Source organism: Myripristis murdjan, chromosome 12 (genome assembly GCF_902150065.1).
Source record: "Myripristis murdjan chromosome 12, fMyrMur1.1, whole genome shotgun sequence".
Lineage (NCBI taxonomy): Eukaryota > Metazoa > Chordata > Actinopteri > Holocentriformes > Holocentridae > Myripristis > Myripristis murdjan.
This window is the reverse complement of record NC_043991.1, coordinates 30,340,695-30,355,715: the sequence shown is the minus strand read 5'-3', so window position 1 is coordinate 30,355,715 and position 15,021 is coordinate 30,340,695.

Genomic DNA, 15,021 nt, shown 5'->3' with positions numbered 1-15,021 from the left:
GCTCAATGTCAGTTTTACTCAACACATGCTCATACATGTACACATACACACAAAGACACATGCACACAGACACACACACACACACACAGTCCGGACGGGGGTCCTAGGGCAAAGAGGGATGTGATACAGAAATCCCTGTCCACTGATATCTTCCTCTGATAACTATGTGTGAAGGTCATTTGTCCCCTGCTTTGGCAAGCCTCACTATAAATCATTGCAGAATTGATGGGCATTCATGGAGGCAGCAAACTGCCTCACACTTTTTCCTCTTCCCCATCTTCTCCTTGTCTCCCATAACGCAAGCAGATGTGTACAATAAATAATGATGCATCACAACAGTTTCATTTATTACACTTGCATTAGACATGCCACAGTCACCATCCTACCCTCCTACACTCAGCCAGCTTTCTTCTCCTTCAGCAGCTTTCTTTTCTTTCCGCAGGTCTAAAAGATCTTAAAATCATTCTCAAAAGTAAGTCCCAAAATGTTAAAAATGCAATGAATACAATTATTATGGATATCAGCATGCAATGATATGTCCACTCTTATTAATACAGGACCAGGTTAATGCAATTAGGAAATGGGATTTAATTTAATGCAGGTCTTAAATTGGCCTTCAATTCAATATTCAGTTCCAGGTATCACTAAAAATTCTCAAAACATCTCAAACAGGGCTTTCTGAAACATACCATTACCCTAATAGGTAAGGTGATGTGAAAGTTAATTTTTTCCTCTCGCACAGTGAAGGTGGGGAGGGGGAATGGTTTGGCTGTGTCTGACCATCTGTCAAATCTGATATCTCAGGTGATATCTGACACACCACCGCTCTGATTTTGCTGAAACATGGAGCAATGGTGCATCTGGCACTGCATTCAAGTGTTTAGATAAATACAGTCGCTGGCCTGATTTGGGGCACTGTAATTAATGATAAAAAATTTTAGCTCAAACATAATATCACAGAGAGCACTGGACCAGTTCTGATTGAACACAGTGCAAAGATGCCATCTTGCACTGTGTTCTGGCAAATTAAATATTACACTGATTGGCCTAATGGTGCATAATAATTTGTAAGTTACCAATTTTGAACTCTGAAAGGGCTCAGCTACTACAACAGTTGTCCAGTTTTTGACTAAACTTGGCGGGGGTATGCACCGAGGCACTGTGCCCTAATGTTACATGAATTTACACTGATCAGCCCGGTGAGGCCTTAATCCTGAAAGGTCCAAATTTCTAACACAAACTTTCTTATCAGCATTTACCTAATTGATTAATTCTACAAAACAAACAGTTAATTAGCTAAATGTGACTGTGTAGTCTCAGTCTCTAAATATTCAGTCTTTTATGCATTATGATGCAAGTGCTCCTTTAGTCGTGCTTTGGTATGTTGCAAAGACATACCAAAGGCAACCAGCCTGAACGTAATTCACTTTCTCACATTCTCATGCAGATGGCCGTTGTTGTGTGTGTGTGCGTGTGTGCGTGTGTGTGTGTGCAGCGTACTTATGAGAGCGGCAGGTTCGGCCCCCGAGGCGATGACAAAGCGATCAAACTCTACGTGTCAAATATAAATTGCTTTGACCTTTTTTCCTCTCAGACTCATGGCTCGGTGGCAACGAGGGACATTTTATCCAACTGGAAAGAGTGCTCAAGTCCGCAAAACATGAGGAAATGGCAAGTGAGGAAATTAACAGCGGTGAGTGTTTGTCCTCTGTGGGGTCAAAACTCACAACTCCATTCCCTCGTGTATATGCTCTGCCAATTTCCCCAAAGACATCTAAGAAACCTTGAGCGTTCCCCCGCCCCCAACGTTTTCGGTCGTCAACGTAAATTGAATTTACTTTGTGTATGATAATAGACAGCGCCGGAATGCTGAAACAAAATGTTGCTCTATATCAAAAAATATTGCTATAACAAGCAGACATGTCAGCAGTGTTAATTCAGGTGTAACAGAGCCTATGTAGCATTCACCAGTGCACTTCTCAACCCCATTACGTGGAGTGGCCATTTTGTTTTGGAGCTCTCAGTTGTCACACACTCAACCATTTTAATACATTTCAATTCTTCATGGCTGCATAAATAGATTTCATAAATGAACCTGTTGTCTGTGGTGGCCATCTGGCCAGAAGTCATGTATATAAATGGACCTCTAGACACTTGACTTTTTTAGCTCTCGGCCTTGATTACTCTCTTTGCCTAATACAATATTCATGCATCAGAGTAGGCATGCATTACTTTCTCTCTCCTCCTCATGCTGCCTTTAGTAATTGAAATTTCTGAAGTGCAGCATGTTTAATAATGGAATTAATTTCCCATGGAAAGAGTATGAGATTGACCATGCACAGGCAACCAAGGCAGCAGGCTCAATTTCAAGAGAGACGACGAAAATAACAGAATGAGCCATAGTGTTTAGTTTATAAATTATTTTATTAAAAAAGAATCATTATTATTCTTGTTATTATTATTATGATAGCAGAAGCATTTCAGATTAGCTCTCATTTCAATTACAGAGAGCATGTAACATATCATTGTTATAGCAATTAAATGAGCAGATATACACATGACCTTGAATGAATTGCCTTATAGAAAATATGTTATTTAGAACTTTTAATACCCTTTCTGACTCTTTATGACTGTTTTTGTTGTAAGCCTTTTATTTAATATCTTAATTTGTTTTATGTTATATTTTATTTTATTTCATTTTCTTATCATTGTAGTGTTGTTTTTAGCACCATTTTAGCATCATTGTTGTGTTGTTTTTAGCAGTAATATGAGTACAATCTTTCCTATTCAGCACATTTGATGCAGAAGGAAACTGTGTGCTTGTCATAAACATAGAGGAAACAAAAATCGTGCAAATGCAGTGCTGTCATTCCCCACTGTCATGCAAAATTTAAAAGAACCGAAGTTTGAAAAGTTCAGGTCCTTGACAAATGTAGCACCAACACAGACCATACAAAGTAAATAACTTAAGGCTGTGTTGTGCTTGTGGAAACAGAACGGGACAAATACACCGTTCATTTTGCTGCTGTTCAGGTGACAGGGGAAGGGGAGGTACTTAGCTTGCTTGGGCCTGGACTGTCTGCCCCCAAGTCTAATGAGAGAGTGAGAGCTGTGATGGAGAAAGTGGGCTCAATGCAGTGATGTGTTTATACAATACAACTGCTGTAATTACAGGGCAGATCCTCACAGAGAATTGGAGCGATGTAGCGGCAACCAAGGACTAGAGATGTACAGAGGAAGTACACCTTACCAAAGGAAACTGTGCTGAGGGAGTATCACTGCTGCTGCATGAAAACCTTGCATTTCTAAAATGTGAACTTGTCAGGCACTAAGAAAAACAGCCTTGTTTGTAGCTTCCTTTTTTTTTCCATTTATCAAAAAGGCTTCGTAAAAGTTTCATGAGACAGAGAATTGTAGCATTTTTTTCAAACCATACTGGAGCATGCAGTCTTTCAAATTATCCATAATGGACTGCAATATATGTATGTTCTTTGATAATGATTTTTTTTTTTTTCCGTGAACAGTTTTCATCTACAGTTTGTGAACATGCCACAGGAACTTTGAAAAAACAAAGGAGAAGGTTGCTTTGAACAGAAGAAGGCCACATTTCTATTGGTGACAAATACCGGAGTTCCACCTAACCAGTGCAGGCTGCTGTTTCATTTAGCAGTTGTTAGCACATTACCGCAGCCTCTCCTTTTACAAAAGGTACTACACACACATTCACTGACAATTCCACAGTTGTGAAATAAACACAAATCAAGAACACGAACAGATCATGCGATGCAAACATGCAGTTAAGAAAGAAAGCATCTAATCCAGAAAGGGGAATGATTGGGTGGTGGAAAGAACATGAGAAAGGGAGACAAACACGGAAAAGAGGGAGAAAGAATCAGAGAGAATGACAAGTGTGTGAGAGAAGGAGTTAGAGACATAGAGACAATATTAAGGGTGGAACTGAGCTGAATTCTAATACCCAATGATTACATCTCTTAACATGTCAAGTACATTTCCATTTAAAGTGCTTGCTTAAACACCCATGAAGAGGTGATCTCTGGCTGGCGTGCACACAGTAATGACTGGGGAGTCTCCTAGGACCCTCAAGCCAGGCAGTCGTCACTTTTGTCCTCACTGCACTGCCGTATCTACTGTAACTTTGAAACAGTGTATGTCTGTTTGGACCAATGCATATAGTGTGCCTCCTACATCTCCATCTACCTACATGGCATCATGACTTCAGATGCATTCACACAATATATAGCAAGACGGAACACCATTGTGCCAATGTGTAGGTCCACAAACATATACACACACAGAAAAACACACATTTTGTCACAGTGCAGATGGTTTGTGATTTGATAGGCCTGCGCTGCACTGCAAAAACGCAAAATCTTACCAAGATTATTTTTCAAGTCAAAAATGTCTTATTTTCTAGTCAAAATATCTCATTACACTTAAAATAAGACATGATCACCTCAGAAGTAAATTGTTTTTAGACAATTTTCACTTGTTTGAAGTAAAAATTCACTTCAAACAAGTGAAAATTTGCTTGTTTCATTGGCAAAATTTGCCAGTGGAAAAAGTGAAAATTCACTTGAAATAAGTGAAAATTAGCTAGAAACAAGAAACAAATTTTGCCAATGAAACAAGCAAATTTTCACTTGTTTCAAGCAAATTTTCACTTGAAACAAGAGACAATTGTCTAAAAACAAGTTACTTCTGAGGTGATCATGTCTTATTTTAAGTGTAATGAGATATTTTGACTAGGAATAAGACATTTTTGACTTGAAATAAGACAATTAATCTTGGTAAGATTTTGAGTTTTTGCAGTGTGCAAAGTACTACAAGAAAAGCTGTGAAAAAGCTGGTTAAACTGGAGGCACATCCACATGCTTTCATAGTGACTGTCTTTGGCATCGATAATGGTGTCACTCCCTATAGGTCCTCGTATTAAAATGCAGTACTGCTGTTTGCCTTTGTGAAAGGCCTTTATTATTAAAGTGCCCTCACCTACTAACACATTACAGCCAGTAAACAACATGAATGATGTGCTGAGTAGTGCAGCCTAACACACATTTATTAAATTACACTTTTCAGCCACACATCAACTTTCTCCTTTGATTCATTTCCTTTAATGAGTTTGCTGATGTAGACTGGCGTGCTGTAATGAAAAGGTAAAGACAAGCAAGCGGGAGAGTCATAAATAAGTCTCCGAGCTTGAGGAATAATGACAGGAGTTTAATGTCCAATTAGATTAAAAGGCTCACTGACACAAAAGCAGGATGCTGGCTATGGTGAGTGCACTGCTCAATGAGCCTGTGAGCGACATTGATTAACGCTAAACGGATCTATTACTCCCATCCATGGCGCTGATCAACAGCTCTACCTGCCACTTCTCTAACACCATAAATGTGTGTGTGTGGCTGCACGCGTGTGTATGCATGCATATATGTCAGTACCCATTAGCGGGTTATAGATTAACAAACTTGGCAAGTAATGTCCAAAATATCCATCAGTTTGTATACATCTCAAGGACATTCATGTGATTATTTATTCGCCATTTGTTTATGCGTATCAGTGCCATTTTGTAAACAAAAGACAAGCTTAGCTAGGCTACTTTTACAATCTATTACCTGCGATATATGAGTTTCATAAAACACAGGCCTGGCAGTGGCTCCACCTTATTGACGTCCAAAGGAAAAAAAAAAAAAAAGATAAGCAAACATGTTTTTTTTTTAATGTTTTATGTTTATGTTCTGGCGGATGTGATGTCCATCTGTCATTGTATTTGTTTTTAGACACTTTTACAAACTTAGTTTTCAGACATGTTTAAATGTAGTTGGCTGCAGGCAAAGGAAATTACCTCGTAGCCTCGTGTTATTGCTCATTATTCTGCTGAGAGAGCTCTGTTGGTCTTTCCTCTGTTAAAGAGGGACAGATGGGATGATGAGAGATGTCCCTGCTCTAGAGGAGCATGTCAACACCTTTGACATATCACACAGCATACACCAGCATTCAGAGTTCACAGGCTCTAGAATGCTGCAGCAGGATCACACAGGCAACACTATCCAGCAGACTGTATGTGTATAACATGTTGTTCCCCTGGACTGTGAGACATCAAATGTGACTTAATTGTAACATGAAAAAATGTTAGCTGTTAACTGTCAGATCAGAATTACACAAAGGTCTCTCCTCTTCCTGAAATGCAAAGTGTTCGGCACTTTTAAGAATGGGATATTCCTCAATGCTCTATTTCTCCTTTTTCCACTTTTCTACCATGTGCTAGGTCCCAATGCTTCATGTATTTAAAGTATAGTTTTTCCTCAGCCTACCCTTAAACAAAAGAGAAAGAAGGGACACCTTATCTTGCTTGTGCCAAGTGCAAGGAGAAGACGGGGGCTTGAGCCACAGTGCCATGATGAGTCATGATGGGACTAACAATGTCAGACTCACACAGGCCACATTTTCTGAGAATAACATTGTCTCACTTTGCATCCAGAGTTTCATATCAAGGCTATGCAGTCATCTTCTCAGGGCCTCCCCGCCAACGAGAGTGGAGTCTGAGCAAGCTCTCTTCTTTAAACCATCAACCAGTGCAGGCCTATCTCATTTATTAAATCATTCCGTTTTCTCAGAAGAACAACAGAGCACTGAGTTATGTTACAGTAACTCAGTATTTTTTTAAACCTAAGTCTAACCTTAACCAAGTGGCTTTATACCTAAACCTAACCTTTCTCTAATCTTAACCAAGTAATGAAAATGGCTAAAATGCCACCCAACATGATGTACAGGGTATGTTAACCCTATAAAGCCATTTGTATCATATATGATACACATTTTCAATTCCATTTTTCGTTTTCAGTTTAATCAATACTTGACCAAAATACTGTTGTATACCTTTGAACATTTCCCCTGTTCACCCTGGACCATACCATTGGCACTTCAAGTACATATCATATATCATACACCAGAAAGGTCGTGTAATAACATATATTTTAATTTTTTTATATATATATATATATATTTTGTTATAGGACTAAATAAAGGGTTCAATTTCAAAAAATTGGAATTTTCTGCCAATTCTTTCATAGTTCAGGCTTTATAGGGTTAATTAAAAACATAGTATTTATGACACGTCAGAAACAAACCAACAACAATATTTGTTTACCCTAAATGTAATCCATAAATGCAGTTTAGTTGTATGGACACATAATCTTTAGGAGACAGGGTTGCTCAGAAAGAGTAACCCATTCAGACCAGTGTCTGTTCTGGGCCTTGTTGTCATGAAATGATAACCTCATAAATAATGTGATCAGTATTAAACCTTTCCCCTCTAATTGTCAGTAGTAGTCAGCTTAAATGTAAAGAGTAACCCTGATATGAAAACTGGTTTAATAATAGCGTATCTCTCTTACCCAACCCGTGTCTCAATAATTACCAATCATAAATGAGATTCTCCAGCATACATAGCCCACTGAGTTTTCACAGTGCCATGTCCCACAAGAGTGTGAGGTGGAGAAGTACCAGTGATTAACCATTCAAACCGGAGGATCATCCCTGTGTTCCTAGAGCTTCTCCTCATTTAGGATAATGGCAGTAAAATCCCTCCAACCCAACAGCTGCAAGTCTCTTATTTCACATTCACTGACAGAGTTAGCTCAAGTACTCCAGGCCACATCCAGTCATGCTCCACAGCAGGAAGATTACCTTTTTTTTTTTTTTTTTTCAACTTCTCTCATTAGGTTGTAGGCCTGCTTTGTGTCACCACCTGTCCCATCATGCATTGTGTGCACAGTTATTCTTTCTTTCTTTCTTTCTTTGTCTTTCTGTCTTTCTTTCTGTCTGTCTTTCTTTCTATCTTTCTTTCTTTCATTTGCTTCTGAATTATTCCTTCAAAGGAAGAACTCCTTCCCATACAAGAAAAAGCAACTTTGCAGCATCATTCAAAGCAACACATGCTAAAATATAATTATAATAATTTCAATTTATCAATTTATTGAAGACGTTTACATTAAAAAAAAAAAAAAAAAATCAAGCACACAGTTTCAGTGAAAATGAATTGCTAAATTCTCATCCCCATCTGAATGGTGTGTGATTTTTTTTAATGTAAAAGTAATAAATTGGTAAACTTTTAAACTAAATTATTTTTAGTATATTAGTTTAGTTATTTGTTCTAGCTATCTATCAATCTGTCTATCTGTCTGGCTATCTATTTGTGTATTTGTTTGTTTGTTTGTTTGTTGTTTTCATAAACTCTATTGACTATTCTATTTTTGTTCATTTTTGCTACATTTAGACATGTGGAATAATTTGCCTAGCATATCAAAAACTGAGGCTTTTGAATGGCTGAGCGGATGAGTTCAGTGTGTTTATCATTTTGTTCACTGCTTCATTTATTTCAGCAAATTGAACAGTAAGTTTGGCAGCAGAGTTTCTCGGACGTAGAGATAAGAAGAGACCACCCTGATGCAGCCCAGGAGCTCTCATGTCCATTCAGGTGAGTTCATTTGCTCACATGCACCCAAACGTGCGCATACATGTTCACATGACCTCATTTATGAAAGTGTGTTGCGTTTGATCTCTCTTGATCTTCTGTGTTCTTTCTGCATTTCTGCAGTCTCTCTTGCACTGTAAATTGTAATGTACCTGTTTTTTAAGTATCTTTTGAATGCATTTGACCTTTACAAGAGTTCACTGGCATTTATAATACAATATTTAGACGTCATCCGGCAAATAATGGACAATAGTTTCGACGGTAGAGACACATCGTTTTTAAGATTATGATTACAGTATGAGTGACAAAAGCATAAAGAGGGTTAGATGACACAAGAACTCTTTTATACCCACTGTCACTAGTTTTTTAAACACTATCACATGACTGTTTTTTTTAACTAGTACAGTTCATTGTTTTACATTGGTTTTATTGTATCTTTTTTTTTTTTTTTTTTTTTTTAAATGTTGTATTTTTTAATGTTGGATTTATTTATCATGTCCACTGTTTTGGTGAGTTTTATGTCTATGTATGTATGGAGGAGTGTTCTCTCTGCTGGCTGCACAACAAATTGCCCCATTGAGGATAATAAAGTTACCTTGATCCTTGATGAACCAGTTCAGCTTCCACTCAAGGTCAGAAGAGGGAAAAACATAACAGAACTGGTGCTAAAGAAGAGGAACTACATGCAGTACTGAAGAGACGCCGGTGGATGTGGATCGGACGTGTGCTCAGAGTGGAGACCACAGCAATTCCAAAATGACATTGGATCCCAGAGGGTAAACAAAAGAGAGGGAGGCCCAAAATAACATGACACAGAACAATTGAGAATGAACTCAAACGCCACCAAACGGAGCTGGGGAGCCACAGAGAAGACGGCCACAGACAGACACAGACGGGAGGACTTCGCTGCTGCCCTATATACACCAGGCGGTGTAAGAGAGCGAGAAATGTTTCTAAATGCCTTGAAAAAGGAATATGTTGTAGCCGTTAAAGTGATTATGTTGCCAGGCCATGCTTCCCACACCATTTCATGTTTAAGGGAGAGCAACATTTAAATTTTCTGTATAATTCCTCAGAGAAAGCAGAGTCTATTGGTGCTGTTGGCACTGTTGCATGTAAGAAGAAAGCCTTTAAAGGTTAAATCCGTGAGAAATGAAAGAAAAACAATCAGCTACATTTATTCACATTTTCTAAAGACTAATTGTTCTTTTCACTCTTTAGACCACCTAGCAGCTTTATCTCTTCATTTATTTTCCCTTGCAGTGGATAAAGTCACGCACACCCACACAGCTCTATATCTGGATCTTTCTCTCCACCTCCTCATGGAATTCAAACTTTATATCACCAAGACAACTCTACTGCTTAGCTCATAAGCTCAGCAAAGTTTCTCTCACTTAGAGACTTTTACTTTCTTACTTTTAGTTTTACTGTCACTCGTATTTTAGGCAGAAAGGCCATGTGCTACTCATGGCATGTGCCCACAAACAACTTATATCAACCTGGGCATTTTCACCTGAGCAAACCTCTGAGAAAGCTGTAAATCTCATTGTATTTACAAAGAGAATATTACTGGCAGTGTTTCATGAAGTATATGTCTGCATTCCATATAGACTAAAAGGCAAACCCTCATGCGACCAAAATGTAATGTCTATCAGCCCCTCAGTGGTAATAGAGAATTAGCATTGTGGAGGAGTAAAATCACAAGTTACATCGCTCTAATGGCAGAAAACTTAATTAACTAGGTGAGCCTTGGGGGCTCTTACAAAATGCCTCCCCAAGCAACAGCAGAGAGCAAGAATGACCCCCAGCTACCACAGACCTGCTTACTGATACAGAAAATATGATTGCTTTTCATATTCCAGTGAATTTTCAACATTTCCCGTTTTACCTCGGGACACACAGTCGCCCAGAACACATTAGAATAGGTGCACCGCAGGAAAAGAGGCAGCGCATGTGGGCGTTATTAGCTAAATGTATTTTAATAAATAACACTGAAACACAATGAAACATAAGACAATATGAAAGAAGAAATTAAATGCTTGTTGAAGTATGCAAGACAGATAATAGGATACAGTGGTGGAAACAGATTAGTTTAAAGAGGTGTGTTAATACTGCTTGTTCAATTTATATGTAAATCCAACAACCTAATGGAATGACCTCTACCAGGTGCCAGAGGATAGGAAAACGATCCCACCCAAAACGCATTTGAGAATTTCCAAGTCTCACGAGTATTTACTGGAACAGGGTATCCGCTTGGTATTTCCGTAACCTATTAAAGAACAGGCTAATGAGGTGATTTATTTGTGTTTCTCCGTGTACAATGAGGGTTTGTGGAACCACGCACACCAAGTCTGCACAGGGTGCCCAGGCGATACAACCTCCAGCAGAGAGCAAGCTGCTCTCTTCACCCTTAAGTGTGTGTGGGCAGAAGTTGGATGGATGGGTGAGCAACCTGCCGCCACTGTCTACCGCTTTCCCATGTCACCTTTTTGTCCCGTCTGAGTGGGCTATAGAGACGCTATTTGTCTGTCACGCTGACTCTCCTTGTTAGAGAGACAGCAGAGGAAAATCATGGGAGAACAAATGATGTGCTGTGAACCCCCTGGAGGATGACCTTTGACCGCGCACATACAGTAGACTGTAGACTGTCTGTCCTGATCTGTGTGACATGCAGTGACTACATGTGATCAGTCAGTATTGCATGCTCATTTTAACAAGATGCACAGGAGTTCTATTTCATTTCATTTTATCTTTTTTCTTTCTTTTTTTTTTTTTCAAACTCCAGTATGCAGGCGTGTTCTGTGGAATGAAGGTGTTAGTCCCACCGTCAATCAGTCACTAATGGTGTGGAGCAGAGGGAGGCCAGGACACCTGCGTCTGCTGGCTGATAATGAATATGATGAAGATGGATAATACTTTCCCCTGTCTGAAACCCTGCTCTCAGCTAGGAAGTGATTACTGCAGTAATTGGGATCCATGGTGGCTGCCGCTGGAGATACTGATGATGAGGCTGTCTTGCCTGAAATGTAGATAACATTGACATTACTCATCTTCCTAGTGGACCCAAGAGCTGGAACTTCACAAATCACCACTGACAACCTCATAATCAAATCAGTGACCTCTGTTTCTGCTTTACTGGAGTCTTACTGTATGTTTGTGTTGTTTAGTTATTTTCGATACCTTGACATAACAGCAACAGAATGTGTGAATTAGATAGGAGTCCACTGAGTGCAATTCGCACAGAATAGACAAAGACATGATAAGTTTTCAGACACTATAATATGGTTTTGATATGGTTATACAGTTCAGGTTCACAGTGAAAAAAAAATCTCTGCAGCTCACTTAGTTTTGTATTTAGTTGTAGAATCACATTTTTCTTTAAATAAATGAATAAAGATAAATAAATTGGAGATACTACATCACCCCTTGGCGTGAATGTGTGCGTGAATATGCTTGTTTGTCTGTCTGCCCTGTGATGGACCGGCGACCTGTCCAGGGTGTTTCCCCTGCCTTCCACCCCATGAGCACTGGGATAGGCTCCAGCACCATCCATAACCCTTACAATTTGGAAAATGAATTAATGAATGAATGAGGGCAGAGCAAGGCAGATCAGCCCACTAAAAAAAAAAAAAAAAAAAAAAATTTACACTTCATCCAAGAAAATTGAAAGTTGATTAGAGCTGGAAACAAGTGGGATTATTTCATCCCAGTGGCAGATGTTTTCACTTTGTAAGAAAAATGAAGTCTTTAATACTCAGCACAGTAAATAGATTTGATATAATTTTTATATTATATTATTTTTGCCATGCAAAAACAGCAGTCATAGCTGTCAAATCCTGACCTTTGACCCTAGCTATCCCTAAAAGTCAGACCGCCTCTTGATTACTCCAGTGACACCTGTCTGAAAATCTGTCCTATCTCAACAATATTGCTGTGCCAATCATATAGAACTGATTGCTTTGCCAATCAGTTCTTTGCCAAAAATGGACTCACTGGAATTGGAAGGAGAGGAAGAAACTATAAGGAGAAGGGAAGGTGATATTAATCACATCTTGGTTGTTCCACTCTGGCCATTATTATCCACAAGGAAACTGGGCCAGGGGGTTTAGGTCAACTTTTGATTGTTATACTACATGAGCCATCTCCATGCTTCATACCTCTGTTTTTGAAAGATTCTGAAAAGAGATTTATGAGGATCTCAGAATGATCATTACCAGGTGGCCTCACAGGGCCTTCTTCCTCCTGTTTGGTGAGCTGTGCAGAGACTCTGATATGCCATTGGAGGGGCAATGGGTGTCCTTTAGGTAGTGTCCTAGTGATTAGAGGGTGCTGGGAATAGAGATGGGGGTGCTGTTAATGACCATCTGCTCAGAGAGCAACCTTTTTAATGAAGACGGATGTTGGAAGGATCTGACCAGGAGGCTCCATGCAGGGGTCTAATGACACGCCCTCCACTGTCTGGACCTCCTAGGCTGCCCTGCTACTCTGATCACCCTTATCAGCCCTCACCACCTCACCAGCACCCATAAATTCAACGGACTCACAACCTGCCTGAAGCTATACCACTGCTATCAAAGCATGCATACCTACATGCATGATCCTTACCACTTAACTGTGATAACTATAACTGTATACAGCCCGTCCACCTTACACTTTTCAACTATTCAAGTACTGCCATGTTCAGACTCTATGCTGACGCATAACCAACACCCCTCTGCAAGATTCTGCTAAATTACAAATGGAATAAAGCAGCTAATCTGTCTTTCTCCAAGCGCAAATAACAGGCACACTTTCCTTAAAACTTTCTCTGTTAGTCTGAAATGCAAAGTAGAGAAACCTATCCCTTCTAATGTCGAACTGAGAAATTAGAGGAAAGAGGACATGAGGTGGCTTTATGGATAGGTTTCTGACCTGGACGAAAGCAACAGAATTGCTTTCGTTAAGTTTTATGCAGGGAAAGAATTGAAATCTCTCCCTATTAACAGGAGCCTTGTGGATCCAACAAGTTCCTTATAGTTAGCTAAAATTTTACAACTGAGCAACACCTTCTGGTTGTTCAGTAATCCAGTGAGTTAGCTGGATTTAAGTTGCTTTAATAAATGTGTTATAAGTCTTCATCTGTGCCTCCCTGTGTATTCCCTGGATATGCTTTCCTCTTTTTGTTTTTATATTGAAGTGACAAAAGGTGTATCTGCTGACTGGCAGACTCCGGGTCAGGTCAGTGATTGGGCTTCATCAGGCCTCATCATACCGTGGATGTTTCCAGAGCTGCAGTGTTAATCATTACCAAAGAAGAGAAAGAGAGTGCTTATAGCACACATACCCTTAGGCTTTACCCTGAATGTGTGCTCAAATTAAAAGCAAGTCCATGGCCTAACGGCGGTTTTTAAGCACGGGGGCTGTTGTGTCAGCAATCTTTTATTAGAGTCATCCTGTTCAAAAAGACAGCAGGAGATGGGGTGGGGGGTGGGGGGGGGGCAGCACTTGGAGGACACATGGATGTTTCCATTTTACACTGTCCTTTCATTTTCATCAGACATTCAAAGGTGATTAGAGAACTCAAATTAGATTGATTGATGGACATGGAAGACACTCAGAGGCCCATCTCTCGCCCACTCATCTTCATCTAGATGTTGGGACCGACGCTGGAAGAGCAGAGGACTATATGGATGGATGGGTCTTTCCTCCTTATACTACACTGTAAAATACAGTCAGCGGATGGCGATGCATAACAGGCAGCACAGTCTATGTTGCAGTATCAGTTTAAAATGATTTGATTTGATTTCAATGACTGTGGGCAACCTGAAAACATAAGAGTATAAGTGAGGTAATTCCAGAACGACTTCATTATAAACACCAAGATGTGTGTATGTGTAATGCATGCGTATGTAATGTTGTTTTTTCTCTTAACATTCAAAGTGTGAGCATGTACAGTATGGTGCCTTGAGGGAACAGGAGCTATTATAATGAGAGATGATTCCAATAAATGGATATATCCCAGTCTCCACAAGCCTCTCTCTGGCTCTTGTAAAAAGACTGACTCAGCCTTCACTAACCTTGTGTTTGACTCAAACTGTCATTAAAAATCAAAAGTAGATTAATTAATTGCAGGTCTGTCGGGGCATGCATTACCTTAAGTGACTATTGTAATCTAAGTTCAAGAGAAATCACCCATGATTCCTCATCTTGACACCAGAATGAATGCGCTGGTGCTTTCAGGAGTGCTGATGTTGTCATCAAGAATGGAAATGGATTCTTTAAGTGCCAGAGAGCCTGTTAGAGCATTAATTTGCCTACAACTGCAGCTCTTCACAAATGGTTAGCGCTGCAACATGATCCCCTCTTCTTCAACTCTCACCTTCCCTCTGTCGCTCCCTCTCCAGTTCCTGTCCTCTCTCTCCTTCATTTCCGGATCATCAAAATCCCTTTTATTATAAAACACTGCAGTGTAAAGTATACAGAGGGTGCCCTGCACAAGTTAGAGGTTATAATATCCTCATAGGTAAAATGACATGTTTAAATTTAAC